This window comes from Phodopus roborovskii, unplaced genomic scaffold (genome assembly GCF_943737965.1).
Source record: "Phodopus roborovskii unplaced genomic scaffold, PHOROB, whole genome shotgun sequence".
NCBI classification, from domain to species: domain Eukaryota; kingdom Metazoa; phylum Chordata; class Mammalia; order Rodentia; family Cricetidae; genus Phodopus; species Phodopus roborovskii.
This window is the reverse complement of record NW_026126546.1, coordinates 9,297,441-9,312,291: the sequence shown is the minus strand read 5'-3', so window position 1 is coordinate 9,312,291 and position 14,851 is coordinate 9,297,441.

Sequence of the window (14,851 nt, the reverse complement as noted above, 5' to 3'; positions counted from 1 at the left end):
ACTAGAGCTCACTACAGTTGGTTGTGAGCCACCACCTGGTTGGTTGCTGCGAATTGAACTCTTAACCACTGAGCCATCTCTCCAGCACACCCATTCTCCCACCACCACCACCACCACCACCTCCTCCCTTTTTGAGTGGGGTTTCTCTGTTGCCCTGGCTGTCCTGGATCTCACTCTGTAGACCAAGCTGGCCTTAAACTCAGATCCACCTTAAAGGCAAGTGCCATTTCTGCCTGGCTTGTTCTATCATCTTTAAAATGTTTAAGGTCATCATTTCTAATTTTATCTTTGGTCTTTTTTGTTGTTGTTGTTTTATTTTTCAAGACAGGGATTCTCTTTATTGCTTTGGAGCCTGTGCTGGAACTCACTCTGTAGACCAGGCTGTCCTCAAACTCTCAAAGATCCACCTGCCTCTGCCTCCCGAGTGCTGGGATTAAAGGTGTGCACTGCTTGCTCTTAAAAAAAAAAAAAAAAAAAAAAAAAAAAGATTTGCTTTTATTATTTTTATTTATTTGTGAGTCTCTCTGTGTGTGTCTGTTGATGCCCACAGAAGTCAGAAAAGGGTGTCAGATCTCCTGGAGCTGAAGTTGTGGGCAGTTACAAACCACCTGGTGTGGGTGCTGTGATCTGATCCTGGGTCTTCAAGAAGAGCAACAAGTTTTCTTAACCACTGATACATCTCTCCAGCCTCTACTTTTCTTAAGGTGGTGCTGAGGATTGAACTTGGGATTTTTGTCTGTGCTATGCAAATGTGCTACAGCTTTGCCACATTCTAGTCTATATTTCTTAGTAGCATACATTTTGCATTTTATTTCTCCCTTTGTGACTAACACGGGACTTTAAAGCTGTGGCTTCCCTTGTGAGGCCCAGCTAAGTGCCATTCTTTGATTGCTTTTTCTAGCAACTGCCATCAATGTCTGCCTCCCCCATGGCTCTGGAGAGGACTTGATGTTTCTGGTGGAGGCTTTCCTGGCAGTTTTGGTATCAAAGCCTGGACTCTATAACCCAGTTAATCTAGACTCAACCACCATCTTCATAAAGTCAATTGAAAGTCAAAAGAAAACAGATTTATTGAATATAGCCACGCTGGGAAGAGGAATAACTAAAGAGGCTCAGTAACATCTAAGTGCATCTTTAGTGTCCTGTGGGAGCCTGTCTTTGTGGGGCCACAGTTGGATCCAGCTGACTTGCCCCCAGTTCGTATCTGAGAGAGGGAGTGTGGATTGTGAAAGGCTAGCTAAAGACATTAAGAGAAAAGGACATTAGAGACACAGGATAGGGTCAGGAGGGCAAATCTGTGAATACCCCGAGTTTATTCTTCACCGTTCTTAAATACCTTAACCAAAAAGGGGAACATGGTATCATGTAGATGGCACAAACAGACTTGCTTCCTCAATTCTCCAAGGATTTGGCAACCATACCTTATATTCAATTTCTTGTTATGTGGCCTTGAGGGTCAAAAGTAACCACACCTCATACAAAATCTGTTGTTATTGAGATAAGATACCCAAGGCCAAGATCAAACATCCTACTGTAGTCCCCACATTTTAAACCTTTATGTCTTATGACTTACTAGGGACAGTTTTTAAACTCTGTAATTGAGCCAAGATGAAGCAGAGCCTTCTTTATGGGCCCCAACAGTGTCCTAGAATGAAGTGTAGTTTAAATACAGGGCAGAAGCTATGCAGAAGCAGGCCTGGTCCAGTGTGGTCCTGCCCATCACTGACCCATCATTAACTCATTCTGTAAGGTGGATTACTCAATTCTCAGGACTCTGAAATATCTTTCTGAGAACAAGTTCCTTTTCTCAATAGTGTGTTTCAGCCATTTTCTTCCTCCAGCTTGAGATTCCTGGGGAAATTCAAATTTCTGGGGACCACAGTAAAGTGTGATAGCCAAAGGGAAGGACAAAGTGTCAGTGTCTCTCTTAGAGTGCCTTCACTTCTGCCATCTCTCTTAGCATCTTGTTTGAGATATTACAACCAAAGACACCCATGTTGGTGGAAGTTTCTGTCTTGCAAGTCACTCCCAAGTAACCAACATGGGGACTTAATAGTAATTAAAAATGCTTGGTGACAGTTCAGGCTTGTTACTAGTTAACTCTTACATTTTAAATTAACCCGTATTTCTTAATTACCCTCTGCCACACAGTTCATGGCTTGTTACCTTGTTTTCTACACATCTGGCTTCCTCTTTGTCATCTGGCACCTCCCCAACTCTACCCTTCCTTCCATAATTCTGTTTGACTCTCACACCTGTTTAATATTGGTCAGTCAGCGTCTTTATTAAACCAATTATAGCAACATGTAGTCACACAATGGAAAGGAATATTCCATACACCCACACTTACCTTACAACATGTTCATTGTGGCAACATAGATGGGTGATTTTAATGACTATCTGGGGGGACATTCTCTCTAACGATCTACTGGGTTCAACTGCTCAGAGTGAGGGAAGCTGGGTTAGTTCTACTAATATGTAGCCAGGCTACAGAAACACATCATGAAGTGCATCTCACTATAGACCTTCTCAGTCACTAGAGCTAGCTGGGCTCTAGTGCTAGGGACACTGAACATAAGACAGACCTTTCTAAATCCAAAACACTGAGCTGTGTTCTTACCTAGCCTTGTAATTTTAAGGCCAGTACCTACCACCATATCTGGTGCAACCAAGCAAGGTCAGATCTAAGCACCCTCGCCTGCTGGAGTCCACCAAGACGCCGCTGCACACCTGGGCACAGCTATCCTAGGAAGGGCCTCTGGACCTCCAGCCTGGAGACAATTAGAAGCCATTTCCTAGGAGACATTTATGTGATGATGTGAAGATAACTATTACGTGGTTTGGGCAGACTCAGGCTAATCACACACAATAATTATAGGTTATATTACTAAATAGTTTCAAGAGAAAATCAAGCCATGTTGTCTTCTTGCCAACAAATCACTCAGCTCTGTAGTCTTACCATCTGACGTGAAGTATATGTATTATTCAAGAATTGAGTTTTAAAACAGAATCGGCAGGTGTTATTACCTTTGATAAAGATGCGTGGTTCAATATAACCAAGGGCATCTTCAGTTTAGAACGTAGGGAGTCAGTCTGAAGCTAGAAAAATGACTCACTGGATAAATGTGTTGTGAAATATTATTTTAAGATGTGTCACATTTAGCCAGGCATTGGTGACGCACACCTTTAATCCCAAACTCAGGAGGCAGAGACAGGTGATCTCTGTGAGTTGGAGGCCAGCCTGGTCTACAGAGCGAGTTCCAGGACAGGCTCCAAAACAATATAGAGAAACCCTGTCTTGGAAAAAAAAAAAAGATGTGTTACATTTATTTATGCTGTGGAACATTTATTTTAACGATGCAAATATGTTGTTTCGTTCTTTTGTGTTGCTTTTGTTTAACTCTGTGAAGCTCTGTTACTTTACCTGTCTAAAACACCTGATTGTCTAATAAAGAGCTTAGTGGCCAATAGCTGGGCAGTGAAAGGACAGGCAGGGCTGGCAGGCAGAGAGAATAAATAGAAGGAGGGAAAGAGATCAAGGAGCAAGAAAAGAAGGGGCCAGCCACCCAGACATACAGCCAGACATGAAACAAGAAGGACAGAAAAGACACACAGAAATAGAGAAAGTTAAACCCCAGAGGCAAAAGATAGATGGGATAATTTAAGAAAAGCTGGCTAGAAACAAGCCAAGCTAAGGACAGGCATTCAAACGTAAGAATAAATCTCTGTGTGTTTATTTGGGAGCTGGATGGTGGTCCCCCAAAGGGGGGCCTATATTTTAGCATACCAACATGAGGCTGGAATTTCCATGCAGGGCCTGAGAAAGCTAAAAAAGAAAAAGTACACAGCTCCTTTAGGAGGTGCTGCTATTCAGCCAGCAGGGCAGCACTAAACAGAAAAGCAAGTAAAACCCTCTTGTGGTAGTACAGGTACCAGCTTCCTACAGCTAGGAAGGTTGGGTGCTGTTCCTAGTCACACACCTCCTACTGGGCCATGGGCTGTAGGCTTGACTCTCCTGAACTGAGAAGTGGGCAGAGCCAGCTAATAGAGCAGCATGGAGGACCCAGCTGTAGTTTAGCAGTTTAAAGTTTGCTCACACTGTCAAAACAGACTAGAGATATGCAGTAAATGAGGGCCAGACAGAAAAACATCTAAGCAGGCTCCAGTGTATTTTACAATGTGTAGTAGGCTTAAGAAAGAATATAGATCTAGGCAGTAACAAAAAGAAAGAAATAGTTTAAAAAATAATAAAGTCTTTAGAGAAGCAAAATTGTAAAAAATAAGCCATGTAGAGTTGGGAAATACACAGGAAGTCTGGGTCCTGTGTGTTATTGTATTGGTTTTGAATTTTTTGAAGGCTAATGAGCAAAAGACAGCTAAGAGACATGAAATTGTGAACAGAACTGCAAAATTGAACCAACCAACCTTAGGGCTATCCTAACTTTAAAAAAGAAGTTAAAAATGTATTTGAGAGATGGAAGTCAAAAATTCTTTGGGTAAGAGGGTTTGCTTTTGTTTCCATGGGAAACAAAAGGCTGTAGATTCATTTCAGGTTAAATGGATCGGGTTTGATCAAGGGAGACCTCCTGAATCTTGGCAGGTGATATATATCAGCAGAGGTTACTGCTGAGCTTCCCAGGACTTGGTCATTGTCACAATTTTCTCAGGGACCCCTAAAGATGCCTTTTCCCACAGACAACAGGAAGCATTTTGGAGAACATGATGCCCACATTAACAAGTGGGGTGTGGGAGGCTTTGTTGGGTTAGGGATGTTTGTTATAATTTAGGGGAATATAGGATAAAAAACAACTATTAATCTCAAATATTTTGTATTAGCGTGGACTTTTGTATATTGATACAAATTTGAGGTAATTTTTGTTACAACACACACACACACTATATATATATATATATATATATATATATATATATATATATATCTTGTTTAAAAGATTTTTGTATATTGATATAAATTTAAAGTTATTTTTGTTATACTGTATATATGTTTCTACCCTTGTCTGGGATTTTGTGTTTATGCAGCTCATTTTAAAATGCATGTATAATTAAAAATGAGGTTAGTAGTTAATCTATAATAATAAAACTCGTAGTTAAATTAGGTATAGATGATCTTCAAACACTTCAAAGAACCATAAAATATGGCATTTTAAGTGTTTTGTTAACTTAGGGCTTTTTTTGTGACAATGAGACACATCTGCTCCTGGCAGCACCAACTTACTTCATAAAAGGAGGATGGGCATCGAAGAAAATCCATGTGGAGTTTGCTTTCATTGTGGCAAAATTAACCATTTGGGCAAGTAACCACTTTTGTCTTGATTGCTTGACAAAGTGTTGTACAACTGGACATGCAGGACCCACAGGAAATTGACCCCCAAACTTTTCAAAATGAGGTGGGATAACCCTTCAGGGTTCCTGCTTCACAGATGAGTATGCTGGACATCTGCAGGACACAGTAGAAAAGGACTGATGAACTTTGTTGATACAAGGCAGGACAGTCCTTCAATTTCCCTGCTTTGCTGAAAAGTTTGCTATATACTGTAGGCCTGTAGGTTGAAAATGGATCCCCCAACATTGCAGAGGAACCCTGGGTGAATGTCTAAGCAGCAAGATGTCTTTGTTGTTAGGTAATAATACATGCTTCTGGGTCTTTGATAATTGGAATTATGATTTTCCTTAGTCATGATAGAAAGTAAATTAGGTATGAAACTTTGGATTCACTAAGATAGGGTAGATAATGGAGTGTTTTCTCTGAATTTGCTAAATACCAATGAACTAAATATTGTAAGTAAATTCTTGATAACTGTTTTTGTTGTATATAGTTTTACTATGCTAAGTTTAAAACCTTTCATTTTATTTAAACAAAAAGGGAAAAATGTTGTGGAATATTATTTTAAGATGTGTTAAATTTTTTATGCTACAGACCATTTGTTTTAATGATGCAATTATGTCAACTATGTGTTGCATTATTTTTTGTTTTGTTTTTTTGAGACAGGGTTTCTCTGTAGTTTTGGAGACTGTCCTGGAATTAGCTCTGTAGACCAGGATGGACTCGAACTCACAGAAATCAGCCTGCTTCTGCCTCCTGAGTGCTGGGATTAAAGACGTGCACCACCATTGCTGGGCTGAGACTTTATTTTCATTTTATGTGTGTGTTTGGCCAGAATGCATGCCTGTGTGCCATGTACATGCAGTGCCTGAAGAGGCCAGAAGAAGGCATCTACTGTTTTACCTTCATCACAGTGGCCAAGCTTTTAAACTACCAGCAGACTGTAGCCTGGGGGCAATTCTGCTCCCCCAGGCACTGGCTCTGTTGCTGTGGCTAAAGGTAGTTCTAACTAAATCTATACTGTTCTACTAAAGAAAGGCTAAGGTGATTGGTCAATTTTTCAATATGTTGAGCATTTAACTGCTTCTGTTCCACTGTTCTTGCGCCTATAAAGTTTCACCCACACAGCCTTGTAAGTTAACCGTTTTAAAGGTAGGGCTATTGGAAACCTGTCGTTGATGGTGCACACCTTTTATCCCAGCACCCGGGAGGCAGAGGCAGGCAGATCTCTGTGAGTTCGAGGCCAATCAGGTCTACAGGGAGAGTTCTAGGACAGACTCCAAAGAAATACAGAGAAACCCTGTCATTAGAGAGAGAGAGAGAAGAGAGAGAGAGAGAGACAAAAATAAAAAGACAAACAAACAAAAAACAAGATAGGGTTATTGGGTACCTTTGACCAACAACAACTGTTGCGCTCTACTTATGTACAATTTGAACAGTGTTGTGACTGTTCTTGATAATACATATTAATACTTCTCTCAGAAGCATTCCTTAGTTTATAGTTTGCTTCTGAGATTAGGAGAATGTTAATCTGAGTTTTCCATTGTTGCAACAAATCATGTCCACATAAATTCATTGCTATGTTAAACACACATGGTTTTAATTTTTCTATCTGTCCTTCTGACCATATTCATTTGACCCATCCTGCACATTGTTTTACCTGCAATAAAGTTCTAATTCCTAGATGCTGAACATTTATTTCCTTAAAAGGCCAATCTGGATTCCAAAATTTTGGTGAAATTCTTTTTACATGTGTACCTGCGTCTACCAAACCCTCTATTTCTATGCTGTTTATTCATATTTTTAGTTTTGGTCTTTGATCATTTCTAGAAGTTTGCCAAAATTCTTGCTTTATGGTTTCTCCTGAAAATCTTGTTTTATCTACTGAGGCGGTCCTGGCATCCAGAGTGATATGGTTTTTTAACAGGCATTAAATCTTTTAATTGCTCTGTAGAATGATTTCCTCAATGCTGTTGGGAAATGATTGAACCAAATTTGATACTGGGACCTGCAGGAGGCCCCTTAGGATGTTTCCTGATAGCAAAGAGTTACCTTGCCTGTCCCTATACCAACCTTTGCCACACCTTCTGCATATTCCAGAAGGCTGGGGCCTTCAGTTTAGATTATTTCTAGAATAAACATTGTTTCTAGGAGTACCTTGCCTATAGTCCTTTTTCAGATGACCTAGTCTACCATAATTAAGATACCTAACATTTTTATTTTTCTTGATATTTTTAGAAAGCAGTGCTCCTATTCAAGTATCATTAGAGGTATAGGGTCCAATCTCAACTCTATTCCACATCCATTATTCTATGGGTGCTGATCTTGCTGTTAAAGGCCTGATCACTTTTTTGCATTCTGAATTAGCATTTTCAAAAGCCAAAGATTCAATTATTGCTAGTCTAACTTCTGGATCTGATATCATTCTATTTACAGATGAAATCAATCTTTGTTTTTTAAAAAAATCAGTGAAAGCTTCTTTGGGCCTTGTATAATTTTAAAAAATGACTCAGTCTTCTTTCCAGGTTCTTCAACCGTGTCTCAAGCATTCAAAGCTGCTATTCAGAACAGAACAAAGATGTTATCATCCAATACAGACTGTCTTTGCAAACCAGCATACTGACCTTCAAGAAGCTGGTCTTTGGAAATTTCAATACCTCTAGCCCTACTTCATTGTTCTGTGATCCTAGCTTCCTCTTTCCACCATGTTTTCCATTGTAACTGAGGACCAGCTTTTAATATTGCTGTAGCTAAAGCTTTCCAGTTTGTGGAATAATTCTGTTCCTAGTTGCCCATGAACTTAACATCTACTTCACAAAGAGTGAATGTATACCATATGAAATGACTGCTTCCTTAAATCTTCTCAAATCTAATGTTCTGCAGGATTCCAATTAACTTCTACACAGCCTTGGGGTTCTTATCATCTGGTGATCATTCTTGTATGGTAACTGGATAATTATGGCTGATGTTCTAATAACCTTAGGCTGTTCCTCTTCAGTTTCATAATGTAATGGTTTAGTAGGTTCTACTATAAATTCTTCTGTGTGAATATTTTTTCTTATTTTCAACAGTAGGTCTTTCTAAGACTTCTTTCTTATGAGTAGTATGTCTCTCTAAAGCTGTATCTTATCAATCAAATTATCATATTTGGTACAGTTATCAAACCACTTTTTAAAGGAGAAAATATTAATTATCAAACTGAAAGTAATTACAATCAACATTATGTCAATTCCTGCTAGGTCTTTTATCCCCTCATTTACATTTCCAACAAACTATCCATAGTAGCGCTATACAGGGTGCTAGCACCATTCTTAAAATGGGAAAGATCTTCCCATTTTAAAGGATTTCCCAGGTATCTTACCAAATCTGCTGACTTCTACATTTGTCCATCTTGTCAGAGGAAAAGTCAAGCCCCTCCCACACTGTCCAAATGCAAGCCTGACTTTTAGAGTCCTGGCAAGTGGCAGCCAGCTGCCAGACAGCAACTGCACCAGAGCTGGCTGGTGGATTTGGAGCCTGCTCCACAGGAGAGATCTCTGCTGATACTATAAACCTGGTCAAAAGCCCATAGCTGGGAAGGCCATAGACTTTGGTGGGGACCACAACTACTGCTATTACTACAACTAGCATTGTTTTACTAGACAAACAAGATGTGCCTGTCAAGCTGCCACCTATATTTATGTTTATGCCCATTCATTAGTGCTGCCATTAGCTTTGACCAGTAGGAGATGGTTACTGCAGAGTCTTAAGGGGTCAAAGTGCTAAGAATAAGTGGCTGTTGAATGTTCAACTGTTAATGTGACATCTATGGCATGTCTTCCCCCCCATTGGGGGGGCACTCAGGGAACATTGAATAGGGGACAGGAAGAATTAAGAGGAGGAAGGGGATGAATGTGTGGGATACTGCCTTCTAAACATGACATGGCTATAGCATTCATGAATACACAGTAGCTGTGATTATCGGCACAGGATTGGACCCATTGACATTTCGCCATGAAGGGAGAAGAAATTAACAAGACCCCAACCCTTCTTGAGGATTTATAAGGAGTTAATGGTTGTTGGGGGAAGGAGAGACATTTTCTTCAATGGTATTGCCACTAGTAAGTTGCCCATGTTCCTGTAAATAACCCTTCACCCAAGCATCAATAAGCAATACTAATTAAATTCACTGGGTCACAAACAAAGGAGACATGTAGAAGGGGGAATGATTGAGAAGAGGAAGGGAATCAGAACAAGGAAGTGAGAGAGGGTAATGGGAAATTAATATGATCAAAATATACTACATGATAATGTCATAATGAAACTGTATAATTAATGTGCTACAAAAATTAATAAAAATGCATCAGCTTGGTTCTCTCAAAGATTTAGGTGGCAACAGAGTCACAAGATCCCTCTGAGCTAAGGGATGACAATTCCTGCAGGGCCAAGGCCATGGTCACAGCGGTTAGACAACCTACATACCAAAATTCCCAGCATGGAAACTGAGTAAAATGAACGCTGGTATCAAGAAGTGGGAGCATTGCTATGATTAAACCTGACTATGTCATTCAGGAGTCTTTTGGAGATGTGGGCTAGAGAAACCTAGAATGCAATGAGCAGAATGTAATGGGTGATCCTGGGGTAAGCTGAGCGGATCAAAACATGGATGAGGAGCACAGATAGTAAAGACTGTGCCCATGAAGTTTCACATGGAAACAAGAGTGCTGTTTGGAATTGGACCGGAGTTAAACTAGAGATGAAGAGCCTGACTGCATTTGCCCATGCTCTCAGACTTTCTGTAAGTGTGAGTTCAAGATGGTGGACTAATTAATTTAGCAGAGAAAATGTCCAGGCAGCTCAGTGTTCGGTCTTTGGTGTGGTTATTGTTGGTTCCTTTTAGTTAACTTTCCAGTAATAACTGGGAGCAAAAAGCAGACTTTTAATACTTTCATTTTTGAACAGACAAGGAGCTCGATTAAAGTAACACCCAGGAGGAATGTAGTTGCTAACAGAAGATAAGTACTTTATATTAGGACAATGGGAAAGATGCCTTTCTCAGGAATTAACAAGATCCCTGCCATCACAGGCTTAAGGGTGGAAATGGAAAGCTCTTCTGCAAGACATTTTCTTGCTTGAATAGAGCCATCTATTCATCCCATATTTAGCCAATCAGGCACTCAGAGGCTACAGCAGCCATGGCTCAGTAAGTCCTGACTGCTCTTGCTCACGGCAGTCCTCAGTAGTGTTCATATGATGCTGGTTTTGCAGGAAAGCAGAATGTAAGAACGGCTATGGAGGCTTCCACTTATATATCAAAGGAAAGTCTGGAATACCAGGCAGTATGTAGTGGAGTCTTACAGGCAACCCACAATAGTGTGCTGTATGAAACTATGAGCAGTAGAAACCCCAGTATAGTGAGAGATTCACCTTGTCCGCACCTGTGACATAGACCACACCCACTGGCGGGGTGGAGACAAGGCTGGACTTGACCTGGGGGAACTAAGGCTGAGGAGGGGGCTCGGAGAGCTCTCTTGCTTGCAGCATCGGGACAGGAGAACATCTGGAGGCATCCTTGGGACCAGGAACCTGCTGGTGTTCATCTAAGTTGTAAGTTATTTCTCCCTGATTCAAAATATGGAAAATGACGCTAGAGAGCTAAAAAACAGAACGAAGAATATTGAAAATGACAATAGAGAGCTGAAAATCAGAACGCAAAACATAGAATCTTTAGAAAAAAAGGTTCAGAATATTGAAAATGACAATGGAGAGCTTAAAATTAGAACACAAAGCATAGAATGCTTAGAGGAAAAGGTTCAGAATATTGAAGATGGCAAAAGAGAGCTGACAGGTAGAATACAAAACATGGAACATAAAAATGACCAACTAGAAAACAGAATTTGTTCCATGTCTGATGGCTCAATAACCAAAACGAAAACCATGCAATGCATTAACATGCTAGCAGAAACAGCTCGTTCCTGGTTGGACGAAGCTACTAATAAGGTTAAAAAACTGGGACATCAGATGGAAAGACTAGTAGATAGAATCTCTTCCATGTGTGAGGATAATGGCAAGCTAGCAGATAGAACATTGTTTCTGGAAGGCAGTTTACATGCCATTCAGATAGAGAATATTAAAAATATGGAATTATTTGTAGTTGGAGAAAGCAAGAGACTGACTGATTCTGTGAAGTCCCTAGAAAGTTATATGATTCAAGAAGTTCAGACACTCAAAGAAACAATGGTGAATAGGTTTCAGGCCTTAGAAGACCTTCAATCTGATACATCAGAAGAAGGACTACAGGGAACAGGGCATGAAAGAGACGTAAATTTTTCTACACCCTTTAGGGTCAGAGGAGTTTTCCCTGTATCTATTAGTGAAAAACCAGCAACAAAAAAACACCCAAAAGGTGTTGTTGCATATCAGTGGGAACCAATACATATAAAAGATTTAAAGGCTATACAGGAAGCAGTAGTCTCTTATGGCATGCACTCACCATATGTGAAACAATTAATAGAATCATGGGCAATGAATAACAAGGTAATCCCTAATTATAGGGATCAATTAATATCAGCTGTCCTTGAAAACTCCTCTCAATTAGAATGGAGGGCTTTATGGAAAGAGGAAGCAAAAGTTCTTGAAATACAGGGCTTAAAGAATGGTTATAAAGCTCCCCAAGATAAATTCTTGGTGAGGGTCTTTATGCTGACCCAGAAACTCAAGCTACCTATGATGAACACACCTTGTCTCTATGCAGTACAGCAGCTTTGCATGCTTGGGATAAGGTTCATAAACTAGGGGAGAGGATAGAATCCTATACTAAGATAAGGAAAGGACCAAAAGAATGCTTTAGTGTATTTCTAGAATGTTGTCTAGGGCAATACAATCAGAGGTAGAGACACAGACTCTATGTGAATACTCATAGAATCATTAGCTTATGAGAATGCAAATCCACAGTGCAAACAGATGCTTTGGCCTTTAAAAATCAGATCAGCACCTTTGGATGAATGGGTCCTATATACAGGCAACATTGAGTATAATGACAATAACACTGAAGCTTGGGTAGGAGAAACCATCTCCAAAGTTTTGAAAAGATATCAAAATGTCAGATGTTTTAACTGTGGTAGGATAGGATTTCTAAAAAGAAATTGTAGGCAAATCATTTCCAGAAATAACACTCCCAGGAATGAACAGAACAGAGGGCCTCAGTCTTATGGGTTATGTAGAAGGTGTGGCAAAGGCCGACACTGGACCAATGAATGTAGATCGACCAGAGACAAGCAAGGAAACCCTTTACAATTGGGAAACTCCTTGGGGGGGCCTCTCAAAGGCCCCCATGTCAAAGGTGGTCCGGACATTCTCAGTCACAGTGGAGGACAATTTCCCACAGGATGATTAGAAAATCCAGTGCCTACTGTAAAAACTCATACTGCTCTGGATGATAAACTAGTGATGGAAGTTGAATCAAACATGAAAGAAGGAAATAAAAAACGTATATTTTGTCAAACCTCTATAAACAGTCATAGGCCTAGATTGATAGTTAAAATGAATAACAGACTGTTTGGAAGGATTGTTGACATGGGGGCTGATGTAACTATCATAACTATTAAATTCTGGCCTCCGAGATGGCTCCTGCAAGAGGTAAATGTTCTTTTCTTAGGGAGTGGAACCCTGTCTCAGGTAAAACAGAGCACAAGATGGATTGAATGTATAGGACTGGAAGGACAGAGAGGAAGGTTGAGACCATATGTGGCTGATATAGCAATAAACCTATGGGGTTGTGATCTATTACAGCAGTGGAATGCACAGATTAACATTCCTCCAGTATTAGATATGAACCATAAACGACCTTATGATTGTGGAAAAAGTATTATCAAATACTATATAAGACAGAAACCAAATGTCCAGGCTGTACAAAAACAGAATACAAGTGCCCAACAAACAGAAGAACCAAAAGCCATACCCTTAAAATGGCTAACAGATAACCTGTCTGGGTAGGACAATGGCCTATGACCTCTGAGAAGTTAGAGGTTTTAGAAAACCTGGTTCAGGGACATCTAAATGCTGGACATATCGAGGAATCTACCAACCCTGGGAACTCTCCTGTATTTGTTATCAAAGAGAAATCTGGTGAATGGAGAATGCTTACAGACCTGAGAGTCATCAATAAAATTATTCAGCCAATGGGTTCTCTACAGCCTGGAATGCCCTTGCCTTCCCTGATACCTAAAGAATGGCCTACTATAGTTATTGATTTAAAGGATTGCTTCTTCACTATACCTTTACAAGAACAAGATAAAGAGAAATTTGCCTTCACGGTACCTAATTACAATAATTCTCAACTGGTGAAGAGATATCAATGGAAGGTTTTGCCACAGGGAATGCTAAATGCCCCACCATGTGCCAATATTTTGTGCAAAAACCATTGGAAATAATTCGTAAACAGTTTCCACAATCCATAATCTACCATTACATGGATGATATATTGTTAGCTGATTCTAAAGTAGAAATATTAGAAAAAATGTTTGAGAAAGTAAAGGAAGTTTAACCTCGCTGGGAATTACAAATTGCACCCCAAAAAAATACAAAAAGGAGATTCTATCAATTACTTAGGATATAAAATATGTCTACAGAAAATTAGACCACAAAAAGTACAGATCAGGAGAGAGAGCTACCAGACTCTTAATGATCTTCAAAAATTACTAGGAGAGATTTCTCAGCTAGAAACCATTATTGGAGTAGAAGGGCATGATTTGAAAAACTTGAAAATGACCCTGAAAGGGGACAAGGAATCGAATAGTCCACGAATAGTATCAGCTGAAGCTGAGAAAGAATTAGAATGGGTAGAAAAGAGGATACTAGAAGCACATGTGGACTGCATGGATCCAAAACTAGACTGTATTCTGGTTATATTACCATCTAGAGAATATCCTTCAGGGATTTTGATGCATAGAGAAGATATCATATTAGAATGGATATTTCTACCACATAAACAGAATAAAAAACTGAAAGCATATATAGAAAAGATCTCTGACTTGATTATAAAAGGTAAATTAAGACTTCATCAACTACAGGAAGGGACCCAGCAGAAATTATAGTATCTTTAACTAATGAAGAAATTTCCTCCTTATGGAAAGATGATGAATATTGATAGAGAGCATGCAGGAATTTTTTTTGGGAATGATTAGCAACAATTATCCCAAAAGTGAAAGAATCAAATTCATAAAGAAAATGATTTGGATCCTTCCATGCATTGTAAGAAAAACACCTATCTCTGGAGTTCCTACATTCTACACTGATGCAAACAAATCTGGTAAAGCAGGATATAAATCAGGAAAAATAAGTAAAGTAGTTCAAAGCCTTTAAAATTCTGTACAAAAGGCAGAATTGTATACCATTCTCATGATACTTATGGATTTTACAGAACCCCTCAATATAGTTACTGACTCTCAGTACACAGAGAGTAGTCTTACACATTGAGATTGCAGAATTTATTCCCAATGATACAGTATTAACTTCATTGTTTATACA